The sequence below is a fragment of the Halichoeres trimaculatus genome, unplaced genomic scaffold, assembly GCF_033239565.1.
Source record: "Halichoeres trimaculatus isolate MK-OKI-2021-1 unplaced genomic scaffold, fHalTri1.1 fHalTri1_scaffold_12, whole genome shotgun sequence".
Taxonomy (NCBI): Eukaryota; Metazoa; Chordata; class Actinopteri; order Labriformes; family Labridae; genus Halichoeres; species Halichoeres trimaculatus.
This window is the reverse complement of record NW_027437190.1, coordinates 27,229,988-27,245,341: the sequence shown is the minus strand read 5'-3', so window position 1 is coordinate 27,245,341 and position 15,354 is coordinate 27,229,988. Positions and strand designations below refer to the sequence as shown.

The following is a 15,354-nucleotide window of genomic DNA, read 5'->3' as shown; positions in this document are numbered from 1 at the left end:
ACCACTAGGGGTCCCTCGTCCCCCAGACTTGGATAGGATGAGGAACTCGGTCAAATATGACGCGCTTTGTTTTGAAACTTAACCAGACTGAGGGTTTCCTCAGACCCCTGAAGATGCTGCTGTTTTACAGAAATATATTACAATTAACATCCTGTAGGCTTTTATAATGATACAGCTTTGAAAGTTTCGAACACTTTTGGGCCAAATATACCTCAATAATAGAAATGGTAGCAATAAATATTTAAACTAATATACAGTGAGATTGTAAAGGTATAAGAATGGGTTACAAATAATTGGCAAACAGTGGTCTACTTGCTTTTTTGTAGGATCTTGTGTAATTCTGGGCTAAATATTGGGCTAAACAAGTAAAAAATAATTGATTTAATATAAAGTTTCAGGGAAACAGGACATTTCTGAATGATTTAAACTGAGTGCAAAAAGTAAGGGGATTTGTGTTTGACAGAGAAGATTTGGCAAATTTTACTTGGGTGCAACCCACACAGCTCTGCTGCTCATCCCGTTATTTTGCTTAGCTAAGCTTATGTTTGATAAAGAGGAAGAAACTATTCACCTGTTGTTATCGGAGGTGGGTAGAAACATGCAAAACATGTTAATGGGATTGATCAATCTTCTGTCTCTGTGGCATCCTGTTGGTTTGGGTCAGTGGGTTCATAAGTCTTAGTATGGTCACTAGGTTTATGTCCTTGAGCAGAAATAAAGCCAGGCGCAAACCAGAGTCAAAGAGACACACAAAAGAATTTAAGTTTTGCCTCTTGCCTCATGCTCAGGAGAAAGGTGATGACATGTCAGGGCTGGACATGCAGAAGGGAGGCTATAACGGAAGAAAAGGCATACATCGAAAAACGTGCTTAAAGCTGCACAGACATAAGCGATCTCACTACAAAATGCATCTAGCATTAAAGTTGTAGCTTTTTATCCTATTATGAAAATCCTCTTAATGGTTGAAATTTCTTTTAGTGCAGTGACCCTTGCCCTACATGTAAAGGGACATAACATGTCACCTACATCAGCTGTGTGTTTACCCCAGAGTGAGGAGCATCAGGGTCGAGGACACTATCTCCTTTTTCAAGGTGGTTGTGAATCTACTGGCAACAAACTCAGAAAGGATGGTGGTCCTTTGTAAATGTTCATTCTGCTTAGAGTGGGATAACTGTGTCTGGTTCATCATCACAGTGCTACCTTTTGTTTTGTTGTCACTGAAACTAAGCAGTGCTGATGATGCTGCATCCAAGTGTCATCTAATCCATCTACAGTGCTATAAAGCCTGATTAAAACCAGCACATGCAGAATATTCTCTATGCTTTTAAATTGTTGGGAGTTAAAAAGAGATGATGTGATACCTTGATTGAAAGATCTATTAACAAATGTGGCTAAGCAGTGTTCTTTGGGTGTGGAATGGGGAATGATGAGAAAAAACAAAACAACCACTTCCACAGGACCTTTCGGTCTTTCACATCTCATCTCAGCGAGTTAAATGTGTTTTTGTTTTAGCAAAATGGATTAACCCCAACTGCCACATCACTTCAGATCATAAATTGGGTTTTAAAGACATCACATGTGTAGTTTGTCTAGTAGAGGTATTATGACTTCACTTTTCAAGAATCAGTGGTGTGTCATCCATGCTTATATCATGTCACCTTCAGTTGTCAGGAGATTATGAAGATGATGTTTAGATGCAATCCATTAACCATCTGTCAACTTTGATGACAGATGGATACAGGGGTTTGAAGAACCCCTGTAACCTTAACAGTTAACTGTTAAGTGGTAGTTCTTCTGTGTAAGTTTTCTTTTTTGCTTTAGGTACCTTTCATCCATATTGGCTCAGGAGCTTGAATTAAAAGGAAGGGTCTCAAGCAAGCATGGAAGTGATGACAGTAAACCTCTGTAAAAATATAACTATTTGAAAATTTGCTTTACTTAATTTAATTGACTTTGTTATCATTATTATCATAAATTTGATTTGTTATTGAAAGCTAGGATACTGATTTTCAAGTGGGGCACTAACTTAAATCCTGGCCTGATGTGTTTTCCATCAAGTGAAAGCGAATACTGTGTGCTTAATGGCAAAAACACACCAAGAAAACTCAATTTGTCATTAGATTAGTATATTAAAGCAGTGCCATTTCATACAGGACCACCTGTCCAAGGTGAACACAAATATGTGTAGGTATTAGCCTTCTATGTGTCTATGTGAAGACAATAAACGCTTTGTGACAAATAAGAAACACTGAAAAGAGGAAGACAAAATGTTCCAGCACGCCTTACATGTGAGCACAAAACATGGACGAGCTCATTTCTTGCAGACGTGGGGGTCCATGACATTCACGTGCACACTGGCATGCGTTGTCTGTGCTGCAGGGCTGAGGCTGCCCCACCCCCCTCTTCCACATACAACATGTCCCGGCCTCCTATATATGCTTTACATCGTGGACACCCTGTACTATCTCACTCAACCGTCCCGAAAAAGCAGCCCAAAACCCACAGCAGCTGCAGGTAAGAGTTTGACTTTTCAACTTTTTAAAGGAAAACTAATTCAATAATAAGAGTAAAACTGAGAGAAACTCGCCTTAACAGCTTGTTTTTCGATAGTTTTGCCGGTTTGTCAAGAGAAAATGTGTCCATTGTCTTCTGTGCGTTGATGTGGCTTGTTGTGAAACTGGTTTAAGTGGAATATTTTTGGTTTCTTGGGGAAAAAAGTGGTCAAAAGTAATGCAGTTAGGTGTTTTTGATGCTAAAATAGATAAATTGTTATAAATATAAGTACGCATGCGTGTTTTAAATTAAAAGGCAACGCTGGAAGTGATAATTGATAATTGATTAATTTACAAAAAAAGAAAAGGAACAAAAAAAGAGAACAATATTAGACTGCATTTTTGTTTAGTTTTACAAAGCACACTAGTAGCCCCTCAAATATGAAAACATTGGTGTAAAATGACATTTTGAACAAGTTGTCCTGGCAGAAAATGTGAGTTGCTTAGATTACAACAAGCCAAATTTTGCTAGTTCATTTTGCAAAGTGTCTGTTTATTATAAAACGAGCTTCTGTTTCAAACTATCCAGCATTCTTTTTTTTCTGTTTCCTCTAAATGTGGTTTGTATGATGTAGATTGCATGTGAGCTTTATTTTGAAAGAACTCCTGTTCGGTTTCATTATGCATCATAAAGTGAAAAAATAGGCTTTATCCTTATTTTACAGGCTCTTTATGTCTGTAGTATGCACATACAGTCACTTAGCCCTTATCTCCGTTTTCTGTAGGGCTCTTGTGCACTGGTATGTCTTTTGTACATTCTGTACCCAACCAGTATAGACACTGGGAGCAGGCTGCCTCCTCTCCTTTGGGTGTTTTTACACTAAAGGTGCAAGCTGGTTTAAGCATTAAGTGAAAATATACAATTTAAGTAGAATGCATTTTGTTTTTAATGAGACTTGACTGCAGTCTTCTTTTTTATGACTCTTGACTCATCATGAAGGTATTTCAAGAAGCTAAGAATGCACATCTTGTCAGCTGTTTTTGTGTTTTACTTTGGCTTTTGTCACCTGGCTTCTAATCACAGGCTTGATTAAAGTCTTGGGGTCACTTTTCCTTCCTTGATTAGATTTACACCCATGTGTTGGATAAACAGGAGGTGTCTAACAGCAGGGGACAAACTGTTCAGCTTAATGCTTATTTACAATCTTCAGTGACAAAGCTGTTTTGATCAATCTGTTGTTTGTTTGTTGAAATACTCCTTTATCTTGGCTTGTGTAACAGCCATGTTGGCTTAAGAAAGCAGGGGCCCAAAATGGAGCTCGTGTCTTGTGTTTCATGTGCATAGACACCTTCAGTACATGAGAGTCTGGTGGGGGATGTCTGTTGTATGAACTGGGTGAACTCAGGCACCCCCTTATAATCAGGCTTCGAGTAGCTGACAGAAGCAGCCCTTCCCCCGCTGTTCACCTAAAGCCTGGATCTACAGCAGAAACGCTGAAACCAAGCTGCAGAAATGGAGCTTTAGGTGTGTTAAAAACTGCAGTTTGAGTGTCAGCTTGAAGCTTGCTCCAGAAATAGGCTACCTTATTCCACATACACATAATTTTCCTTGCGGTGGAAACAAATGTATATAGCCCAGATCCAGTCAGAGTTTTAGTCTGAGTTACCCATTTCTCTATCGGCACACGCTCTACTGGGCTAAAGCTTGTAGCTTGGCAGTTTAAAGATTTTAAAATCCCGCGTTTGCTGAAACGGAGGCACAGCTCACCTGATTGACAGGCTGGCACCCTGTAGCTGTAAGCGGTGGATCTCAAAGCCATCCTTAACCCCGCCCCTTTACCTCATGTTACCTTGACCAAAGTTAGGTTAAGTTCAGCATTTCCAATATGGCGCCCCCCAACTAGGTTTAGAAATACGCATGCGTGATGTCTTGGGGACCATGTGTACGTTTGTTATTAAAACATACAGACGTGCTTTAAAACATGGCTTCAGTGTAATGAAACACATCTTGTGCATTCAACAGAAACATTAAATGGTTAAAAAGCTTATCTTTAGGCAATTAAAGGTGAATTTATTTATATTTATATTTATCTGACCATTTCCCAGCAAAAAGGAGAGAGATGTCAGTTTGTTTCTTTTGGTGGTCACTATTGATTTCTTTCCCATATTTTTGACCCTTTCTTACATAAAATAGTGACCCTTTTCTTGCAATATTCTTGAAGATAATTTTGACTTTTTGGTGTCTGACGTGTGTATGTAGAGATAAATTCTCTGTTGCCTCACATTTTTAGCTGTGATGACGTTATTTTTGCAGTTTCGCAACAAAGCCACTGATGTTTTATCAGCGTCTGAGTAACGCTGTGTCACGCTGGTACAGCTTAAGCTCTCACAGCTGACAGAAACCACTACAACAGCTGGTACATGCCATGGTCATGAATCTGGAGGCTCTGAGTTGAAGCGGCTGAGTGTTTTAACAAACGGAGAGGTTGTTGCTGTTGATGATGTAATCCTGAGGAGGTTTTTGTTTTGTCGATCATATTGATCGCTCCTCTGCAGCTCCTGACAGATGAATCTGTGTCCCTCTCTGTTGCCTGTTGTCCTTGCCTGCTCACAGGAGATCCCCAGCTGCAGGCGCCTGGGCTGCAGTGTGGACTAAAATGTGACATGGGAGGGCGGGACTTAGGATGGTGCTGTTTGTTCATTGGCTGCTTGGTGCTGGGAACACAATGTACCCTGTTTAATGGTTTAAGGGGCAGAAGTGACAGTAAAGCTCACTGACATTCTTTATTTTATAAATAATCTCACTGAGGAAGATAAAAGAAAGCAACTAAACTGAAGACTTGTTTTTTAATTTCAGACCAGACGTATGCGGTTTTACATCCTCTGAGCCTGTATGCAGCTGCTGTTTGCAAACATGTCCACAGGTGATGCACAGATGTGAATACACCCTCTTGCTTTTATGTTCATCCTCCAACAAACCTGAATAGTTCTCAGGTGATTCACCTGAGATCATGCCAAAGCTTGCCAGTAACCACTCCCAACAGACACTCACCTGAATCAGCTGTTAGGAGTGTGTTTGGTTGCATGTTGAGTGACTGACTCATGATTCTTGTGCCCTTCATGTGAAAACTGAGATTAGTGAGGAATGCTGTGCTGCAAACAGCTGAGAGTGATGGAAACCCTTGTGTAGGTGTCGTGCAACTGAATCAACCTTTCTTTTTGATTTCTACAGCATTAATTCACAAAGAGCGATGCATTTTACTGTTAAAAGAAAGCCAAACCTGTACAGGATGAAAAAAGCAAAAATGTGAGAGGTACTGCTTTGTCCTCAGGGGGCAGCAAAATCAACACAAACAAGATTTCTTGCACGAACTTTAAACAGTGTTTTTCTACCATGTAATGAAAAATATAACTATCGTGATAAATGTGATAAAACCAAACAAAAATTCAACAACAGTAGTTAAGAACCTGGCATGGGCCATTATGACATTTATTTATTTATTTATTTTTATTGTGAAAACAGCAGAAACAGTGAGGGGGGTGGAAAAAGATGCCAGCGAGCAAATAAAAAATCCCAATACAGCTACTTTACGGACACACAGATTTCACTTGTTGCACAGCTGTCCCATGACAGTAAAGTTGTCATCCATTTTTGTTGCTTGCAGCAATCTTCTACACTTTTGCTCAATGTGTTCACACATCCACCCATTCGGGAAATTTTAGCAATTTACCAAGTAGTGCGTGTGAAGAGCGCTCACTTCTCTTCATATCTCACACTGCGAAAAGTGAGTGTAAAATCTCTGAAGTTTTTTGTCCAGATTTAGTGTAACTTTATTTAGAGCCTCTGAGGATGGCACTCAGCAATATTTAATGAACTCTGTACAGACAAGTGAAATGTTTCCAGGGGGTGACACATGAGCTGACACGCAATGTATAGGCTCATCTGTTTGCAGCCTCAGCCAGGACATTCAGACACGTTGTAATTTCTACACAGTCAACTTATTGGGGAAAGAGAGCGACAGGACAGAGGAGCTGCTGTTTAACATAAATGAGATTAAACGCTCTCCTTCCAATGTCTAAACTTACAAAAGTAGCTTCTGGGTCTTTTTTTTACACATCTGTGAGTTTGTTTGGTGTAAATAATTAAGTGCAAGAAAGGTGAAGACTTATCATAGCATTAATGAAGTGGCCTTGTGTCTGGCCTCTAAAAACTTAGTTGGCTAGGAGCCCATGTGATTGTCTCTTGCCATAGTTGACCCAGCCTGGCATCAAACCTGCTCAAAGCCTGTCATTAGATTTCTATTGTTCAATGGAACCAAATAGTTTTAAAAGTGTCAAACAACCACACTTCCACACGGACTCTGAAAATCAGGTTAATCTTCGACACCCTGAGTGTAAGGCTGGCTGAAAGCTCCTTAGATTGGCTGGAGTCAAATTCCAAATACTGGCTTAATCTTTTAATCACAGCTCTGTAAAGAGCTCCAAAAATGAGCTTACCTTGCCATTAAAGCCACTTATTGCGATTCTGTTTCACTTCCCACCAGGAGCCTGGGCTTATGCTTAATTGCCTTGAATTAGACGCCAATTTTAAAGCTCATGTTGGAGATGGAGTGCTATTTTTCAGGAGGCACTGATCCAATTTTTATAGTTCAGATACTGATACTTTGGTTTTGTTATGGCCCAATACTAGGGATGTAACGGTACACAAAAATCACGGTTCAGTACGTACCATGGTTTTAGGGTCATGGTTCGGTACATTTTCAGTACAGTATGGAACAATGCAAAACCATTTTGCTTGTTTAGCATGTTTATTAAACCAAAAACTTGCCATTATACAGTGAGGGGGGAGGCTCTTCAAGCTCCGGTTGGTTGTTAGCAGCAGCCATGATGCACAATTCAGACACAAGCTCCTGTGGCTACGGAAGCTCTTTGATATTCATCTTCTGATTGGCTCACCGTGAGACGTCACGTTCACATGATATGCACATGATCGCAAAGCACGAATCACAGACCACTTTCCTCATGAATATCAAAACGCCTTCCCTGCTCAGCCAATCATAGACGAGGACTCACATGAATACCAAAGAGCCATGTGCAGCGGCTAACGTAAACTTACTGTACTCGTTCGTATACAGCACTGTACCGAGCCGAACGGCCTTATGGAGCGGTTCGGCACGGATACATGCACCGTTACACCCCTACCCAATACTGATACCTAGCTGAACCAATACCAATGCTAATTTAACCATCTCTATTCCTTGATATGAGGATAAGTGTTGCCTGGCAGAAATGCACAGAACCCCTTATCGACTGAGTTCAATAGATCGGCAATATCCAATGAGATACCAGGATCTGATCGGTGAGTTCTTAGTCATTTTTATGGGTTTCATTTATTTTTTATCCTATTAAAAGGCTCATTTGTGCTTCCTTCATGTATACAAAAGATGTGCTGGTTCAAAGACTTATGAAAACTATTCCAGGTTTAAGATTAGCTCTTTTTAAACCTGTTAGCTCTGGTGAACCACAATCCATTGAGTGGAGAAACTCCAGTCTAGTTTTAAGTGGATGGAGTGGATTAGAAAGCCTTATTACCATAAGTGCAACAATATAAAGTATGATACATTTTCTAGTCACAGCATATTGTGAAATAAAGAGTTGTGTATCACACAGAAATAAAAAAAAAAATAGGACATTAAGAAGTGGAGTTATGGGGAAGAGGCACATGTCACTAATGGTAGTGGAAGTGCAAATTGGTTTATTCCGGTCTCTTCCTCATCCATTGAGAGAAGCTGCATCTATTTGCTCAGTGAGATGGAAACAGATTATGTAACAACAAGAGGGACTGGAGAAACAACTACTCGGCTATAAAAAAAATTGTAAAGAGGAAGTTTCTTGCATCTTTCTGATTTAGATGTTTGTCAGTGTCTTTGTTGTCTGATGATCACATCAGCCTGGTTATGTAACACCAAACTGTGCCAAACAGCATCAATAACACGCAGCCGTAAGAATGTGTATATTGTTTTCTTAGTATTATCCTCTTATTTACCTTGACTTCACCGTGCAAAGCAAATGATCTCCCCGAGCCTTTAGGGTTTTTCTGGTTTTGAAAGGGGGCGGGGCCGGGCGTGTTTGAGAGCGTCCTGCTGGGAGTAATGCATTTCGACAGCACTGTGTGTGTAATGTGCTCAGAGTGGGCGTGTGTTGTAGGCGAGCCCGTAGATCTGGTTGGGTGACAGTGTGGTTGTATAAAAAGGCGGAGCACAACACTGAAGCGCTCTCAGTAGTTCAAGTTCATCCCTCTGTTTGGCATCTGTTGGGATTTTCAGCGTGGTTGCAGAGTTTGGGAGCCAACAGGGCGTTTTTTTTAATTTTTCGCCATCAGAGACCTCTGGAAGGTGAGGACTCAATAGGTGTTGGTTTTCGTGAATAAGACTGACTTTTCTCAGCGGGGGTTCTCTGAAAGCTTGGATTGTAGTTCTCTTTTTCCTGTGAGGGGTGTAACTTCAAAGAGGCTGGTATTTTAATGCTTCACATACCTCAACCTGCTCCAAAATCCTCCTCTTACCTTTTCTAGATCCCTTCAGGAGCAGTTGATCTCAGCGGGAAGCGACTTCTCCTGCTGTTTTTAAGGGAAACTAAAAAGCTTCACCCTTTTTTTTTTTTGACTCCATTTTTATCCCAAACAAATCCAGTTTGCAGATGCAAAATCTTGCAAACTCCTTGTTAAGCACTTTGTGTTCCTTTAAGTCCCCGCTGGATTGAAGTCCATCGCTCTTAAAGCTCATCAATGGCGCTTTCACCAATTATAAAACCATGTAAAACCTCATCTTCTTCGCCCTGACACATGCCAGTAACCACGTGTGAATCAGTGACATTATTCTCCTCTTTGCTGCGTTTGAATAGAGGCTCTTTGTGCAGACTGGGAGGCGCCAGTTTAATAAAAAGTTAAAGATCTTCAGGGGTAGATGAATCCAGATGTGAAATATGATTGGTTATATGTTGAGGTTTCTCTGCATGGGGTTCCTGCGCAGCTTGTGTTTCATGTCATGGCTGCAGGCGAGGGCTGTTCCTTTCTTTGAAACGCTCAGGTGGTTCAGTTTATGTGCAAGCCAACGGCAGTCATCTCTCTCTGTTGGAAGGAATACCTTAAACATCAAAAGCTAGATCTACACTTATGAACTTTGACTTCTGTTTTTTTTCCAGCCAACAGAAAATGCAAAATGTACTGAAATGTTCCAAGAAGCAACCAATGCAACCGCTTATGAATATTTTTAGTTTTTCGATGTATTTTGATGTCGTTATCTTCACAGCAAGCGTACACAAGAAACTAAAATCCGCTGACACAATAAAACTAAGTGAATTCTCTATTTTGTTCTTTCAGGTCTTGAGAGCCGCCCCAGCTCTTCCCTCAACCTCAACCCACCTTAGACCACATCAGCAGACATGATCATCAGACTGGGCAGACTGACTCCTGGATACTTCCGCCTCCTGCAGGTATGTACAGATTCCTCCTTTGGACATCCGTTTTTAATTTGACTGGGTTTAAAGTAGCAATAAGTGAGGAAATATGTAAATTCGTAACAAGACGTAAATATCAAGTCCAATAAACCACTAACTGGGTCTTAAAGCGACTAAATCTTCACTGTAAGGATGCACAAGTCTTAAATTTAAGTTTTCCTTCTCTGCATTAAAGCTGGCTCCAATCCAAACCTCTTAAAAAAGAAAAAAAAAAAGACATCAAAGCTGTTTGATGTCCGCTTTCATCACCTCCATAATTAGATCTGACACTAATCACTATAAATAATTTCCTCCTTTTCTCCCGGCTGTCATCATAACCCAGCCACCAGCCGTGACCCTCCATATGTCTCGACGGCTCCATTGTTTCCAAATTAGTGTAAATATGTGAACAAAGACTGTCCCCTCATATGGCTTTACACCAACTCAGAAGCTCAACAGACTGTAGAAAAGTGACCGCCTGTTACATAAAAGTTGACGAGTGGGCGCAGAAATGAGAAAATTGGTCATTACAGGAGCATTTCTACTGCTGAGAGGGGTTAAGACTCTTGAAACTCAATGTTTAACTTTTCTGATGCTAATAGGGAAAAACAGTTCAGTTCTTCTTCCATTCAAATCCAAAGTCTCTACTTTCCCTGAATGAAGTGGCGTAAATGCAAGCATGCTCACATTCCTGACTCAACTAGCTCCAGGCACTACAGGGTGTAAAAACAATGCAGTCGTTCTATAGAGAGTAAGTTATTTGATTTCTCAGTTTCTCTCTGCTCAAACTGGTGTCCCCTTTGTGAAGTCTCCCCCTCCTTGTAAATGTTTTATACGTTTTAAAACCAAAGGTGTGGTCACATGGTGCAGGGCTGAGGAGCTGGAGTTATCAGTGGTCCAAAGAGGAAGCCTCCTGTGGAAATATTCGCTGAATGTTTGTCTTGCCTGTTTGACCAATCAGTACTGCATTGTGTCCACTGACCTCTAACCTCTGCCCTGTTTGCTTTGTGTCCCTGCAGAGGCAAGTAGCCGGCGAGGTGCAGACACAGCCACAGGACCGCGCCGTCAACCAGATCGCCATGATGCTGGCCATCATGGGCCTGAGCCTGTCCTACTACAGTGCCAAACAGATGACGGAGAAGGTGCAGGCCGCCCAGCCCGCCCCCTGAACCCGGACCGGACCGCTCTGATGAAGGCGATAAACGGACGAGCCGATGAGACGTGAAGGAGGTGGAGCCGGGATGGAGCCGCACTTTTCTCACCTCACAGTCATAGTCACACTCAGACACTGAATTTCTGGGATCTCTCAGTCAACATGCGCAGAGGTTTTCGGGCTGCTGCAAATAGTTTTCTCTACTTTCTGTTGTCGGGACCTTGAGGGGTTTAAAGGGGCCACTCACTTGGGGTCTTGGAGAGGACTGGTTTTAAGGACTGGTTTGTGGGGTGGGGTGGGGGTAATGAACGCAGCTGACTGCAGAGTCTGACCATTAGTTGTTACAAAGGTACATGCCTGTAGGATGCAATAAATACTGCTCTGAGCTCATAAAAAGGGGGAAAACTTTTAGAAAACTGTGAATTAAAGTGATGCATAAAGCCTGTCAACAAAGGGTTAAATAATCAGAGCAGTAAAGCCTTCAAAGGACTGCTGACTGCAGCTGAGATGTACCTTGTAACAAAGTGATGGCAGGCATGAACAGGGTAAAGGGGGATTTTAAAAAAAAGATAACGTTACCCTTTTTTCAGGTTTTCTGTATTTTTGTTTCTGCCTCGAGAGAGCCAGCAGAGTGCTGCGTCACAAACTGTCCATATGTGTGAAATCCTTCTGTTTGAGTCTCAGTGAATATTTGCACACAGTGCAGCCATGTTTGAAATATTACAACAGATCTACAAAGGGATTTAAAACTACTCACTACTTTTTTATGGTGTTATTTTTTTCTTTAATTTCACTGTTTTAACATAAATCTATGAAGTCCTGTTAATAAGATGTGTGACAACCGTTAATAAGAACTCTTTCTGCAGAATCTTCATGCAAACATTGAGCTGTAACAGAATATTGCATGGGTGTGCAGACTTTTAATCAAAGAAAATTTCAAGTCTGTTTTTCTTTTTATCGATGAAATGAATGTATTACTTTATTTTGTAATGATTTAATAAAGCTGTGAATATTTTAAATGAGAGTAACCATCGACTTTTAGTGATACTGAATGAGATATTTAACATACTTTTGTTTCATGTATAAAAACATTTCAGAATTAATTTAGCAGGATTTTTTGTTGGGTGAAGAGGCTGCAGAGCTTTCCTAAATCAGAAAATCTGTGGTATCATGCAAGCGAAGGGGAAGTATCCCAACTCATGCACACAATGTTTCCCTTATGTAAGTGAGGAGGCTGCTAGCGTGCACGCTTCACACGAGAGCTCAATAGTGAATTTGCAAAAATGTGGCAGTGACTGTGTTGAGGAGTCGATTAGGAAGCTGACGCAATGCACAGCTTTGGAGCATAAATGCCTTTACTGATGGCACGAGAGGAGAGCATGATTAAGTCTTTGAGCTCTGGTTGTTCCCAAAAACACTGAATTTTGTCGTTTGAGGAGAGGACATAGATGAAAAAAGTGTGAGGAGAGAAAACGATTGAGAAATTCATAAAAGAAGTTATGAAAAAGGTAAATTAGATCCTAGAGGAAGGCAGGGATCAGGCTGGCTATCTTCGTAGTGTGGGTGAAGTATGGCTGCCTCATTCATAAAATGTCAGCTATTTTCCCTAACTCACAGAATATTGGAGCATTTTTTATGTTTTATAGTTTCATTACTTCAGTGAATGTTGGAGAACTTTACATGTTAGCCAGACAAATCAGATTTCCTGCCATTTCCGCCCTTGATCCCCATCTTCCTCTCCTTTGAGGCAGATTTGTGTCTGCTTTTCTGCACGTTCTCCTTTCCCTTTCTCTGGCAGGGCGGGGAATTTAGAAAGTACGCATGCCTGCTCGCAGTCTGATGTGATGTCCTGTGACAGGCCGAGACCTCGTTGGGCGCCACGTGCCCCCCTCTGCCCACGCCACAAGCTCCTCCTCCTCGCCATCCAAGTCCCATCCCCCTCGTACATCACTGGGTGAAAAAATACCACTGTATTGTCTCGGTGATGCTAGGTCCTAAATGAAGGGCTTCCATTGGCTGAGCGGTGGTGCGTCACCATAATCGACCTCGTTGTGAGCCATGGAGACAAAAAGATGGAGGAGGAAGCATGGGTGTAAATGTGGGAGAGGATTGGGGATCTGTTGTCTTTAACATCCAATAATCTCTCACACCGACATTAAGGTAGCGAGAGGTGGCCTGAAGAATTGAAAGTGACATGAGAAAGCGTCTTTGAGTTGTTTGTGAAGGCCTTAAAGAAGCTGTGGTGAAAAATGATTAGTCAGGAATGGATGGTATTTGGAGCTGCAGGTGTGAACATGACACACAAAAAGAAGAACGTTGGATCTCAGAGGACTGTCACCTTTCATTTTCCGATCATTGAGTTCAAAACTGCTCCAATGAGCAATTATAATAAATCAGCTCAGCTTGTTTGAGCATGATGAACCTGTGTGGCAGCAGTGCTGCTCTTCATTTTCACTCGACCTTATTTTTGATGTTATGAAAATGTATTGTTTGAAGTGCATTTGCACTTTCTGTGGACTGTACAGCTCATAAAGAAGCTGTCAACAAGTATTGTATGATCATTTTCCCATGAGGGATGAACTGTATGAGACTCACAAAGGTATTCATGTTTTCCTGCTGCTGAACTTTCAATAAAGATGTTAAATTGTAATACTTGCAGTCTTTGTTCTTGTTTTCTTAGTGTTTACCCACAAAAACTCATTAAGTACTCTATTGATTAAAGATAGAATACAAGAGACTATAAAGCATAGCTTTAACACTCATGGAGTTATTGATAGATAGATAGATAGATAGATAGATAGATAGATAGATAGATAGATAGATAGATAGATAGATAGATAGATAGATAGATAGATAGATAGATAGATAGATAGATAGATAGATAGATGGTCCCCACAGTAAATTTAGAGGGAAGGCTTACATTTTTGTTTTGTTAGTTTAGTTTTTTATAGCAGCTGTTACTCTTGGGATCTCATTGGTCCCATTGGGAACCCAGAAATCATATATCAAATGTAGCTACACCCAATTTATACTTCTATGCTATCTCTACATTGCAGTTGGAGCTGCCATATATGAGCACTACATGACCATGCACTGGCATATCTATAGCACTCTGTAACTAGAAAAGCACTCGGAGAGCGCAGACCTCCACCAAGCATATTGTGATATTATGATTCTAAAGTAGGACTTTAGTCCTACTTTAATGTTATACTCCCTTTCAGCAGACTGTCTGCTATAATTTGTTGCCTGACAGAACTGAAAGTACATATTTCATAATCTGGATCTTAGTATCCAGAATATTGCCAGGATCCAGACCGTACTTTAACATCTGTCAGAAATTATCGTGGCCTCCTCTTGTATTGTTTTGCAAAGCGCAGTGGAGTTATATACACATACGGTAAAAACGGCCCTATCTCACAATGATGGAGAATCCTTTAAAAAATCCAGGATTCAGACGGTGATCCGGATCACCTCCAAAATGTAATCACTTCTTCCTTATCCCATTTTGAACATTTCCTGAAATTTCATCAAGATCAGTTTGTTACTTTTTGAGTTATGTTGTTCACAGACAAACAGACAAACTCTCCCAAAACCTCCTCCTTGGTGGAGGTAGTAATCCCCCCATCAGCGGTTGAAGCCAGTGTGATTTCTGTGCGGGCCAGATCACCTGTTTTAGTTCCCATCATGTTTCCTGTTTGTTGATGGGCAAAAAACCCCAGCAACTCCTAGTGTTTATGTAAAATTGGAGTTGATCAACATTTTTCTTACAGAAATTATTACTGAAATGAAAAGCGAGGCTGTGTTGGAGGAGAAAATGTGTAATTGACATTCTGGGTTGTAAGTCTTTTAAGAATATCACCAAATTTTTAGAAAGTGCATTTCAAGCTTTTGCACAGGAACAGGGTAACGTGGAACTACAGCTTAGGCTTTGACATCAATTTGACAAAGAAGTAGAAACCAGATGAAAAACTTAATTTTAAGTACTTAAAGAAGGCTAAAAAGATTTAAATGATTCTTCTATTTTATGTCTCTTTTACATATTTAATGCAACTGCCGCTAGAGACAATGCCCCACTTTGGCCACCCCAGCTGAAAAAACAAAACCAAGACAAAACAAAGCTGGACACATCCCTGCTACACTGCATACAGCGAGTGTGAAAAAGTGCCCCCAAACTATATAATGCAACAACCTTAAAAATGTGGTGTGCTCTGC

At 40.8% G+C, this 15,354-nt stretch overlaps 1 long non-coding RNA gene across 1 annotated transcript; it reads left to right on the top strand.

The window, feature by feature from the left end:
- The first annotated feature begins 2,416 nt into the window (after window positions 1-2,416).
- Window positions 2,417-11,919, top strand: LOC141800931 (uncharacterized). Its single transcript, XR_012599357.1, has 3 exons — window positions 2,417-2,514; window positions 9,874-9,986; window positions 11,009-11,919. It is a non-coding gene; the product is annotated as an uncharacterized LOC141800931 (long non-coding RNA).
- Window positions 11,920-15,354: the final 3,435 nt, after the last annotated feature.